Genomic DNA, 11,104 nt, shown 5'->3' with positions numbered 1-11,104 from the left:
TTCAGGGTTTCAGAGGTTTCAGAGGTTTCAGGGTTTCAGAGGTTTCAGGGTTTCAGGGTTTCAGGGTTTCAGAGGTTTCAGGGTTTCAGGGTTTCAGAGGTTTTAGGGTTTCAGAGTTTCAGAGGTTTCAGAGGTTTCAGAGGTTTCAGGGTTTCAGAGGTTTCAGAGGTTTCAGGGTTTCAGAGGTTTCAGAGGTTTCAGGGTTTTAGGGTTTCAGAGGTTTCAGGGTTTCAGAGGTTTCAGGGTTTCAGCGGTTTTAGGGTTTCAGAGGTTTTAGGGTTTCAGAGTTTCAGAGGTTTCAGAGGTTTCAGGGTTTCAGAGGTTTCAGGGTTTCAGAGGTTTCAGGGATTCAGAGGTTTCAGGGTCTCGTAGGTTTTAGGGTTTCAGAGGTTTCAGGGTTTCAGAGGTTTCAGGGTTTCAGAGGTTTCAGGGTTTCAGAGGTTTCAGAGGTTTCAGGGTTTCAGAGGTTTCAGGGATTCAGAGGTTTCAGGGTTTCAGAGGTTTTAGGGTTTCAGAGGTTTCAGGGTTTCAGAGGTTTCAGAGGTTTCAGGGTTTCAGAGGTTTCAGAGGTTTCAGGGTTTCAGAGGTTTCAGGGATTCAGAGGTTTCAGGGTCTCGTAGGTTTTAGGGTTTCAGAGGTTTTAGGGTTTCAGAGGTTTCAGGGATTCAGAGGTTTCAGAGGTTTCAGGGTTTCAGAGGTTTCAGGGTTTCGGAGGTTTCAGGGTTTCAGAGGTTTCAGAGGTTTCAGGGTTTCAGAGGTTTCAGGGATTCAGAGGTTTCAGGGTTTCAGAGGTTTTAGGGTTTCAGGGTTTCAGAGGTTTCAGGGTTTCAGAGGTTTCAGGGATTCAGAGGTTTCAGGGTCTCGTAGGTTTTAGGGTTTCAGAGGTTTCAGGGTTTCAGAGGTTTCAGAGGTTTCAGGGTTACAGGGTTTCAGAGGTTTCAGGGTTTCAGCGGTTTCAGAGGTTTCAGAGGTTTGAGGATTTCAGAGGTTTTAGGTTTTCAGAGGTTTCAGGGTTTCAGAGGTTTTAGGGTTTCAGAGGTTTCAGGGTTTCAGAGGTTTCAGGGGTTTCAGAGGTTTCAGGGTTTCAGAGGTTTCAGAGGTTTCAGGGTTTCAGAGGTTTCAGGGGTTTCAGAGGTTTCAGGGTTTCAGGGTTTCAGAGTTTCAGGGTTTCAGGGTTTCAGAGGTTTCAGGGTTTCAGAGGTTTCAGGGTTTCAGGGTTTCAGAGGTTTCAGGGTTTCAGGGTTTCAGAGGTTTCAGGGTTTCAGGGTTTCAGAGGTTTCAGGGTTTCAGGGTTTCAGAGTTTCAGAGGTTTCAGGGTTTCAGAGGTTTCAGGGTTTCAGAGTTTCAGAGGTTTCAGGGTTTCAGAGGTTTCAGGGTTTCAGGGTTTCAGAGGTTTCAGGGTTTCAGGGTTTCAGAGGTTTCAGGGTTTCAGGGTTTCAGAGGTTTCAGGGTTTCAGGGTTTCAGAGTTTCAGAGGTTTCAGGGTTTCAGAGGTTTCAGGGTTTCAGAGTTTCAGAGGTTTCAGGGTTTCAGAGGTTTCAGAGGTTTCAGGGTTTCAGAGGTTTCAGGGTTTCAGCGGTTTTAGGGTTTCAGAGGTTTTAGGGTTTCAGAGTTTCAGAGGTTTCAGAGGTTTCAGGGTTTCAGGGTTTCAGAGTTTCAGAGGTTTCAGGGTTTCAGAGGTTTCAGGGTTTCAGAGTTTCAGAGGTTTCAGGGTTTCAGAGGTTTCAGAGGTTTCAGGGTTTCAGAGGTTTCAGGGTTTCAGCGGTTTTAGGGTTTCAGAGGTTTTAGGGTTTCAGAGTTTCAGAGGTTTCAGAGGTTTCAGGGTTTCAGGGTTTCAGAGGTTTCAGGGTTTCAGAGGTTTCAGGGTTTCAGAGGTTTCAGGGATTCAGAGGTTTCAGGGTTTCAGAGGTTTTAGGGTTTCAGGGTTTCAGCGGTTTTAGGGTTTCAGAGGTTTTAGGGTTTCAGAGTTTCAGAGGTTTCAGAGGTTTCAGAGGTTTCAGGGTTTCAGAGGTTTCAGAGGTTTCAGGGTTTCAGAGGTTTCAGAGGTTTCAGGGTTTTAGGGTTTCAGAGGTTTCAGGGTTTCAGAGGTTTCAGGGTTTCAGGGATTCAGAGATTTCAGGGTCTCGTAGGTTTTAGGGTTTCAGAGTTTCAGAGGTTTCAGAGGTTTCAGGGTTTCAGAGGTTTCAGGGTTTCAGAGGTTTCAGGGATTCAGAGGTTTCAGGGTCTCGTAGGTTTTAGGGTTTCAGAGGTTTCAGGGTTTCAGAGGTTTCAGGGTTTCAGAGGTTTCAGGGTTTCAGAGGTTTCAGAGGTTTCAGGGTTTCAGAGGTTTCAGGGATTCAGAGGTTTCAGGGTTTCAGAGGTTTTAGGGTTTCAGAGGTTTCAGGGTTTCAGAGGTTTCAGAGGTTTCAGGGTTTCAGAGGTTTCAGAGGTTTCAGGGTTTCAGAGGTTTCAGGGATTCAGAGATTTCAGGGTCTCGTAGGTTTTAGGGTTTCAGAGGTTTTAGGGTTTCAGAGGTTTCAGGGATTCAGAGGTTTCAGAGGTTTCAGGGTTTCAGAGGTTTCAGGGTTTCGGAGGTTTCAGGGTTTCAGAGGTTTCAGAGGTTTCAGGGTTTCAGAGGTTTCAGGGATTCAGAGGTTTCAGGGTTTCAGAGGTTTTAGGGTTTCAGGGTTTCAGAGGTTTCAGGGTTTCAGAGGTTTCAGGGATTCAGAGGTTTCAGGGTCTCGTAGGTTTTAGGGTTTCAGAGGTTTCAGGGTTTCAGAGGTTTCAGAGGTTTCAGGGTTACAGGGTTTCAGAGGTTTCAGGGTTTCAGCGGTTTCAGAGGTTTCAGAGGTTTGAGGATTTCAGAGGTTTTAGGTTTTCAGAGGTTTCAGGGTTTCAGAGGTTTTAGGGTTTCAGAGGTTTCAGGGTTTCAGAGGTTTCAGGGGTTTCAGAGGTTTCAGGGTTTCAGAGGTTTCAGAGGTTTCAGGGTTTCAGAGGTTTCAGGGGTTTCAGAGGTTTCAGGGTTTCAGGGTTTCAGAGTTTCAGGGTTTCAGGGTTTCAGAGGTTTCAGGGTTTCAGAGGTTTCAGGGTTTCAGGGTTTCAGAGGTTTCAGGGTTTCAGGGTTTCAGAGGTTTCAGGGTTTCAGGGTTTCAGAGGTTTCAGGGTTTCAGGGTTTCAGAGTTTCAGAGGTTTCAGGGTTTCAGAGGTTTCAGGGTTTCAGAGTTTCAGAGGTTTCAGGGTTTCAGAGGTTTCAGAGGTTTCAGGGTTTCAGAGGTTTCAGGGTTTCAGCGGTTTTAGGGTTTCAGAGGTTTTAGGGTTTCAGGGTTTCAGAGGTTTCAGGGTTTCAGAGGTTTCAGGGATTCAGAGGTTTCAGGGTCTCGTAGGTTTTAGGGTTTCAGAGGTTTCAGGGTTTCAGAGGTTTCAGGGTTTCAGAGGTTTCAGGGTTTCAGAGGTTTCAGAGGTTTCAGGGTTTCAGAGGTTTCAGGGTTTCAGAGGTTTCAGGGATTCAGAGGTTTCAGGGTTTCAGAGGTTTTAGGGTTTCAGAGGTTTCAGGGTTTCAGAGGTTTCAGAGGTTTCAGGGTTTCAGAGGTTTCAGAGGTTTCAGGGTTTCAGAGGTTTCAGAGGTTTCAGGGTTTCAGAGGTTTCAGGGATTCAGAGGTTTCAGGGTCTCGTAGGTTTTAGGGTTTCAGAGGTTTTAGGGTTTCAGAGGTTTCAGGGATTCAGAGGTTTCAGAGGTTTCAGGGTTTCAGAGGTTTCAGGGTTTCAGAGGTTTCAGGGTTTCGGAGGTTTCAGGGTTTCAGAGGTTTCAGAGGTTTCAGGGTTTCAGAGGTTTCAGGGATTCAGAGGTTTCAGGGTTTCAGAGGTTTTAGGGTTTCAGGGTTTCAGAGGTTTCAGGGTTACAGGGTTTCAGAGGTTTCAGGGTTTCAGCGGTTTCAGAGGTTTCAGAGGTTTGAGGATTTCAGAGGTTTTAGGTTTTCAGAGGTTTCAGGGTTTCAGAGGTTTCAGGGTTTCAGAGGTTTCAGGGGTTTCAGAGGTTTCAGGGTTTCAGAGGTTTCAGAGGTTTCAGGGTTTCAGAGGTTTCAGGGGTTTCAGAGGTTTCAGGGTTTCAGGGTTTCAGAGTTTCAGGGTTTCAGGGTTTCAGAGGTTTCAGGGTTTCAGAGGTTTCAGGGTTTCAGGGTTTCAGAGGTTTCAGGGTTTCAGGGTTTCAGAGGTTTCAGGGTTTCAGGGTTTCAGAGGTTTCAGGGTTTCAGGGTTTCAGAGTTTCAGAGGTTTCAGGGTTTCAGAGGTTTCAGGGGTTTCAGAGGTTTCAGGGTTTCAGGGTTTCAGAGTTTCAGGGTTTCAGGGTTTCAAAGTTTCAGGGTTTCAGAGGTTTCAGAGGTTTCAGGGTTTCAGAGGTTTCAGGGTTTCAGGGTTTCAAAGTTTCAGGGTTTCAGAGGTTTCAGAGGTTTCAGGGTTTCAGAGGTTTCAGAGGTTTCAGGGTTTCAGAGGTTTCAGAGGTTTCAGGGTTTCAGGGTTGCCCCCTCTGGACAGTGAAAGTGTAAACAATAAAAACTAGCAGAATTTGTCTAGGTTCGATGAAGTAGCTGTTCAAAACTATACTGTCTTCTTCTTCAGGTTAACCAGAGGTGATAAATTATCTAAAGTCCACAGTTTTTGAATATTTAGAGTCACCTAAGTTTTATTAGATCAGCGTTTCCACTGCTTTCCTTAATTAATCTCTCAATATTTAAACTAAATTATCATTAAACTGTTCCTACAGTATGTTCAGTGTTTTTTTAGCACAATGTCCGAATAGTTCTTCTAAAATGAGTTTTTTTAATGCGGACAAATGGATGTTAAATTTAAAGTTAAAGTTGATCAGATGAAGTGCGTGTTGATAAAACCATTTATTATTATTTAATTCCTGTCAGACGTGAGTCTGACGTGTTGTGACTGAGTGTTATTCAGCAGTAATGTTGTTTCAGATCTTTATAATATTAAATTCACATTGTGGAGACAAAACGGCCAAAGAATGAGGTGATAAACTCTCTGATTCATATTTACTATTAAAGTTACAGTAAAGATGCATTCTGAGGCAACATGAGCTCATCTGCCCTAAATGAACTACGTTACCCAGGGGGCGCTGCGCGACGCCCACCTTCCTGTTTACCCTTTGCCCTCTGCTGCCATCCTCTGACAGAGGTCAGAGGTCAGTCTAAGTAGGCTAACATTACAGTCATGTTAGCGTGGCTCCTAAATAGCACTTCCTGTAACAGTTCAACGAGGAGGAGGAGCCAGAAACACGACGCACACCGCTGGAGGCGGGAAGTTTAAAGACGAGATTTAAAGTCTTCAGGTAACAAACAAACGGAAACCAACAGAGAAACGTTTGACACGAGATACTGCACGAGGAAGATGAACCGGTCCTCACTCAGATTAAATACACCTGGAGGAGGAGGAGGAGACACGAGGAGGAGACACGAGGAGGAGACACGAGGAGACACAGGTGGAACAAATCAATGAGCACCCGGAAGCAAAGTTCACGCGGTTAAAACAGACGGATGACTTCAAAATAAAACCGGAAGTGACTGCGGGCTGTTTAAAACTAGAAATATGACAGACATAAAGAAAGAAAGTGAGTACAGATGTCAATCCTCCCCAGCTAGTAGCTAACCTCATGGTACATAACTCTTACTAGTGTACAGAAGTAAAGGAAGTATTCACGTCCTTAAAAAGTACGAATACGACACTGTGACAATACTTCATTGCATTACTGTTATAAATAATGTTTTTGTTGAATGGATGTGTATTTTACTGCTGTTTATTTGAGGTGTTTATTTTAACTACTTGTCCTATTGGTTAGTTTAATCTGCAGTAATGCATCATATTCTGTAACATCATATGTTTGTATCGTCTGTGTCCTGTAAAAAACACATCTCTTAAACGTCAAGTTCAGAAAAACAATGCATTTTCCAGCAAATCCAAGAAGGTTTTAAAAGAGTTTATTGAGCTTAAAAATTTGAAGAATTTTCTCATTCCATAAAAAAATATCGTTTAGTTTATCAGAACTTAAAATCACCAGATTTTGAGGAACATGGTTGTACAGATAGAGTATGAAAAACTGCAATCTACATAAGTACAATGTGTAAAATGGAAAAACTAATAATTTGTACAGGTCCTCTCCACCTGCTGCTGGGTCCATCGGGAAGACACTGATCAACAGTGTCATGATGAGGACTGTTAGGTGTACGTGTGATGCTGACCAGCAGGGGTCGCTGTTCACCCCGAACAGACAGCAAGCTAACTCAGTGTCTCCTATCTGCTCTGAACTCTCTCACATCCTCAGAAGACGGCCTCGTGAAACCCTAATCTCCCCGCTGGTGTGACCTTTAACCCCCAGTTTTACATAACATCTGGGCCACACCTCAGTACGGTGTGTGTGTGTGTGTGTGTGTGTGTGTGTGTGTGTGTGTGTGTGTGTGTGTGTGTGTGTGTGTGTGTGTGTGTGTGTGTGTGTGCGCGCACGCAGAGGGAACAGGTAAAGACACAGTCAGGGATTAATGCGGCTTCAGGAAGTGAATCCAAGACGTGAAGATGGAAGATACACGGCTGTACATGTGTGTGTGTGTGTGTGTGTGTGTGTGTGTTAAGAAGTGTGTGTGTGTGTGTGTGTGTTAAGAAGTGTGTGTGTGTGTTAAGAAGTGTGTGTGTGTGTGTGTGTGTGAGCTAGGTGTGGTGGTGAGGGGAGCGGTCCTGCAGTGTGTGTGTGTGGGGGGGTGTGTGTGTGTGGGTGTGTGTGTGTGTGTGTGTGTGTGTGTGTGTGTGTGTGTGTGTGTGTGTGCTTATATGAGTAAGCATTAGTAATCAGTCAGCTGTCACTGAAGTGCTTTGTGTTGCAGAGCATTACAGTTTGACTGCAGGACAAAAGCTGGAGGCAACTGCTGTGTGTTATTGTGTGTGTGTGTGTGTGTGTGTGTGTGTGTGTGTGTGTGTGTGTGTGTGTGTGTGTGTGTGTGTGTGTGTGTGTGTGTGTATGTGTGGGTGTGTATAATGGATTATTCACCACTTCCCGTAACTCCACAGCAGGTTCCTCCTTCATGCTTGTTTTTCTTGTACAGTGAATGTAAAGCGTGAATGAAGGAGATGAGGACTTCAACCAGCAACCTCACAGCCCGAGACATGTCTCCCTCCCCGTCACACACTCGTTACTTTACTGACGCTCGCTGTGAGCAGAGGACGGCCACCACAACGTCTCTGTGTTACAGAAAGCTCAGTGTGTGATCCCAAAGCTCCTCTCAGTATTTATCATGTTTTAATCAGATTAACTGTGAAATATGAATTTAAACCCACAGAGAATGATCATCAACTCTTTTAGCTCCTGGTGATCTGTTCTGATTCAGTCTCAGTGCTCCCATCCACAAAGAAAACTGTAGCTGAGTGCCACTAGAGGTCGGCTCCAAAAAGCCTCCGGCTCCATAGACTCCCATTCAACTTCTCTCATCAAATCCAAAGTGAATAAAATGTGTCCATCAGTTATCTCGGTGTTGTTAGCTAAAGTCACTCCTTCTTATTAGTTTTCTGGAGGTCCATCTGAAAATAATCCCTCATTCATTAGAAAAGAAGATTCAAGAAGACCTGTTTTTGGGGGCGTGTCTGTTTGATTGACAGGCCTGTGGTGCAGTCAGGTTACAGCTATCGGTGGGCGGGACGTAGTATCGTCAGGTTTCCAATCAGATCGGTCAGATCCACCGTGTATATTTCATACACCTTTTTGTCCTTAGGTTTGTCATTAACATTTCATCTGTGGTCCATTTTATTGCCGTTGTTTTGTTTATTTTTAAGAGCAAAACAATATAAAGTACATTTTATTTCTTTTTATATCATAGATGACATCTTTTTTTCTGCCGTTATTTTTAGGACATTGATGGAGTTTCATAAAAGTGAAATGGCATGTTTAAAAAAAAAAACACCTACTACATCAGAATGACAGCTGGCTTGAAAGAAAATCAAATTATTAAAGCTATGAGTAATCTGAAGAAATTAAAACAGTTCTGAAGATCAGAGGTCAGATGATGTCATGCAGGTATTTTGGTTGTACAGGTGACTGAATCTTTAGAAACACTTTGTACACGTCGAAGAGTCTCCGCAGCTTCACCTTCCTGCTGTGCTCCGTATGAAAAGCACATGCAAATTGCCGCATTGGGAGCTGTTGCAGCTCTCTGTCGCCATGGTGCTGTGTTGCCACGGTGTCGCCATGGGGACTCCGGGGTCACTGGTGATGAGGTCACATCCTGATGAGCCTCTTATGGGAGATGGCAGACGTTAATCCACTTATCACTAGCCAGCACACACACACACGCACAAACAGACACGCACACACATATACACATGTGTGTATATATATATATATATATATATATATATATATATATATATATATATATATAAATGTGTGCATATATATATATAAAAATGTATATATATCCACCTGTAAATTGGGCTGAGTGTTGTACACATGAAAGGAAGAGTTTCAATCCACCTGAACATCCAATAGTGCACCGACTTCACTGATCTGCTGAAAAGTAACAAATATACACACTGAAAGAATAGACATGCTTCTTACTAGTTATTTTAACAATAACAGGGTTTCAGAAAATAAAAAAGGAATAGTTTAAGGAATATTTGCACAGAAGCTGCATCCAAGACTCCGTTAGCTTAGCTTAGCATCACGACTGCAGGCCTCAGCAGGGGGAGGAGCTAACCGGGCTCTTGAACACACCTTCTCTGGTTTTTAACTGAAGTGTAAAAACGACCAGTCCTGGCTTTACATCCAATAACGTGCTGAACAGCAGTGACTTCCTGTCGTCTTGTCGTCACCGTGACGATGCCTTCATTACTGAGTTTTGTGCTTCTAATTTGCACATTTCTTAATTTATCTGTTTAATCCAATCAACAGTGGGAACAGGAAGTGTTTCATCATTGCTTGAACAGTCAGATGAGGAGGAGGACCAGACATATTCATATTCAGACATATTTATCAGTGAAATAAATCCTTTAGAGATGTAAGTTAATTCAATTTAACTTTATATTGTTTAAATTAATTTCCAAGAGTCTAATGATCTTAAATTATTACTTAAATTAATTGATTTGAATTTGTGTTACAGGCATATATATTGAACATAACACCATTTCAATAATACTGTCAGTGATGATGGTGCTGAAGAATATTACTGACAATATATTCTAGAGATTACATGTACAGCTAATATATTCATACAAATTTTTATTAAATCAACCATTTATACTCTTAATGTGTTGATTAGTTGTTGAATCATGTTTTTTTTTCTATAAATTACTGAACAATTAATCTGTTTTAATCTGTTTTTTATTGATTGACCAATCCCATAATTGACTGATTGCGTCACACTGATCTGATTTGCTTCTCCTTCCGTACTGCAGACTGCATATTAATATGTTCAGTTTTAATTCATGCATAATGGAATGTGTGGACAGACAGACAGGCAGACAGACAGGTCGCTCCAGAGGTGACCGGGGAATCCTGCTCTCTCAGTGCCGGCAGACACAGCCTCCTCCTCGGCCACTGCTCCTCCTCCCCTCCCCTCCCCTCCCTCTGCCCTGGTTGCGCGTTGGGGGATCCGACGACGTCACAGCAGCACACACACACACATACACACACACACACACACACACACACACACACTTAGGCAGGCAGACACACATATACACACGCCCTCTCCGCCTCTCTCCCCGTCTCTCTCTCTCTCACTCTCACTCTCCTCTGCTGCTATTCTGGGAAGTGGCGCTTGGAATAACCCCCGTGTGCGTACGAGTGTGTGTGTGCGTGTGTGTATGTGTCTCCTGATTTCACCCTGACACACGCACACGTACACACTCACAACACAGGCAGACTCACACATTGTCCGTGTGTCTGCCCGCAGTAGTGGAGCTCCGCAGCGCAGATCCGGTCGGAAAGGATTCCTTCCATTTTTACGCGCAACTTTTCCTCCGCCTCGCTTCGCCGCGGTTCCTCCCGGTTCCTCGCGCTGCCCCTCGACTCTTGTGGATTTCTAACAACCGTCTCCAGGCTGCTTCAGCGCGGAGCGAAGAGTCGGATCTCCTGTCAGCGGGGCTGCTTGTTGTCATTTTCTCCGAGAGACGGAGACGCGCCGTCGGAGCGCAGACATACGGTAAGAGCGGGAGGACGAACGGAACGTTACCGGACATATTCTCACACACATCACCGTGACAGCGGACTTTTTTTTACCGTCTGTTTTCAGGCCACTTGATCTTTTGCTTATCTTATAAGGGCACGGCTATGCAGGGGGAATACCCCGGGCACGCATTGCATTGCATGCAGATTACCCGGGTTGCGTAATATCCTGAGGAATTTGCAGTAGCCTGCACGGCCAGCCTGGCTGCAAGGCCGGGGGGAGGGGGGGACGGGGGACATGTTGGTGGGTACGAAGCTGAGGAAGCTCGCAGAGGTGTGATGGAGAGGTTGGTTTTCTGTATTTTTATGGGTTATGGACACAAACAAACATCATGAGGTTGGTTTGATTTGCAGACGTTCACCTGTAAACCCTCCAGTGTTCCTCTTCATCACTCACCTGTAAACCCTCCAGTGTTCCTCTTCATCACTCACCTGTAAACCCTCCAGTGTTCCTCTTCATCACTCACCTGTAAACCCTCCAGTGTTCCTCTTCATCACTGTGTTTACTGGGTTTGTTCCACACAGTGAAGCTGTGACCTTAATGCACTCTCTGGTATTTCCTTGTTGCTGCTGCACTGTGGTCAGTGTGACATCCCTCACACGTTCACACACAGGGTGGTTGTGTTGTTGTACGGTCGGCCTTGTTGTTGTACAGTCGGTTGTGTTGTTGTACGGTCGGTCTTGTTGTTGTACAGTTAGTCATGTTATTGTACACTCGTTGTGTTGTTGTACACTCGTATTGTTGTACAGTCGTCATGTTGTTGTACACTTGTTGTGTTGTTGTACAGTCAGTTGTGTTGTACGGTTGGTCATGTTGTACACTCGTCGTGTTGTTGTACACTCGTGTTATTCTACAGTCGTCATGTTGTTGTACACTTGTTGTGTTGTTGTACAGTCGGTTGTGTTGTACGGTCGG

General features: G+C 44.4%; 1 protein-coding gene and 1 long non-coding RNA gene across 3 annotated transcripts in view; one reads left to right on the top strand and one right to left on the bottom strand.

Moving 5' to 3' along the window:
* Nucleotides 1–7,773: 7,773 nt before the first annotated feature.
* LOC138215371 (uncharacterized) lies at nt 7,774–9,982 on the bottom strand. Its single transcript, XR_011179720.1, has 3 exons — nt 9,892–9,982; nt 8,446–8,532; nt 7,774–8,259 (listed from the first exon to the last, which is right to left on the bottom strand). It is a non-coding gene; the product is annotated as an uncharacterized lncRNA (long non-coding RNA).
* A 95-nt stretch (nt 9,983–10,077) lies between these two features.
* Nucleotides 10,078–11,104, top strand: part of hivep2a (HIVEP zinc finger 2a) — a 46,237-nt gene continuing 45,210 nt past the window's right edge. The window contains exon 1 of one of the 2 annotated variants that reach the window (XM_069177484.1): nt 10,078–10,165. The gene's annotated coding sequence lies outside the window, so the exon portion shown is untranslated. The remainder of the gene's footprint in view (nt 10,166–11,104) is intronic. The other variant, XM_069177481.1, reaches the window with a different exon arrangement.

This window comes from Embiotoca jacksoni, unplaced genomic scaffold (genome assembly GCF_022577435.1).
Source record: "Embiotoca jacksoni isolate LCO1_2020_lvr unplaced genomic scaffold, fEmbJac1.0.p SCAF_73, whole genome shotgun sequence".
In the NCBI taxonomy this organism is placed as follows: Eukaryota; Metazoa; Chordata; class Actinopteri; family Embiotocidae; genus Embiotoca; species Embiotoca jacksoni.
The sequence above is the reverse complement of the archived record's forward strand: the minus strand, read 5'-3'. Positions and strand labels throughout refer to the sequence as shown.